This window comes from Gavialis gangeticus, unplaced genomic scaffold (assembly GCF_001723915.1).
Source record: "Gavialis gangeticus isolate Ggan-Ray unplaced genomic scaffold, GavGan_comp1, whole genome shotgun sequence".
Taxonomy (NCBI): Eukaryota; Metazoa; Chordata; order Crocodylia; family Gavialidae; genus Gavialis; species Gavialis gangeticus.
Window position 1 is genome coordinate 182375228 of NW_017729022.1, and position 960 is coordinate 182376187.

Genomic DNA, 960 nt, shown 5'->3' on the forward strand with positions numbered 1-960 from the left:
CAAGATCAGGGAAATGGTATCCCACTCAGCTCTGTTAATGGGGCTACTGATCCCAATCTCCCTGAGCAAGGCCATCTCATGGATGGCATTCTGTTGCTCCACCAGCCCCCCGAGCATCAGGTATGTGAAGTTCCAACGAGTCTCCACATCCTACATAATTTTGTCCTTGAAGATAAGGTATACCGCAAAGTCTAAATGTATAGAAATAAAATATAAATGTATCTCCCTTCCAATATAAATTCTATAAGGTATGTAATGTGCCACAAGGTATAAAGATATAGAAATAAAATAGGCAGACAAGAATCTGGTATCTTTTATTAAATGAACTTATATAGTTCGGGGAAAAAAATGTTAAGCAAGCTTTCAGGTTTAAAAACCCTTCATCAGGCTGAGGAAGTTTCTGCTGCTGGTGTGTGCTCTTCCTGAAAATAAAATATAAATGCATTTCCCTTCCTATATAAATTCTATAAAGTATGTAATATGCCGCAAGGTATAAAGGTATAGAAAAAAGTATAAATGCACCTCCCTTCCTATATAAATTCTATAGTGCAATATCCAATATAATTACAAAATAGAAAAAAAAATAAATCAATGAATGTAATAATAAAATAAAAGGGTCTAGAAGAAAGCAAAAGGTATTGTGGAATTCCACTTGCCAGGCGAGCAAGTAGGAAATCAGTCAAATCAATGGTAGTAGTAGCCTTCGTCGTCTAACGCTCCTGTGCTGCTGGAAGATAGTTTCATAGTTTCAAGGGTCGGAAGGGACCTGAGCAGATCATCTAGTCCGACCCCCTGCCATGGCAGGAAGAGCACTGGGGTCAAATGACCCCAGTAAGGTGGTCGTCCAACCTCCTCTTAAAAACCAGCAGGGTGGGAGCCTGCACCACCTCACTTGGAAGCTGGTTCCAGACCCTAGCTGCCCTGACCGTGAAGTAGTGCCTCCTGATGTCCAACTTAAAC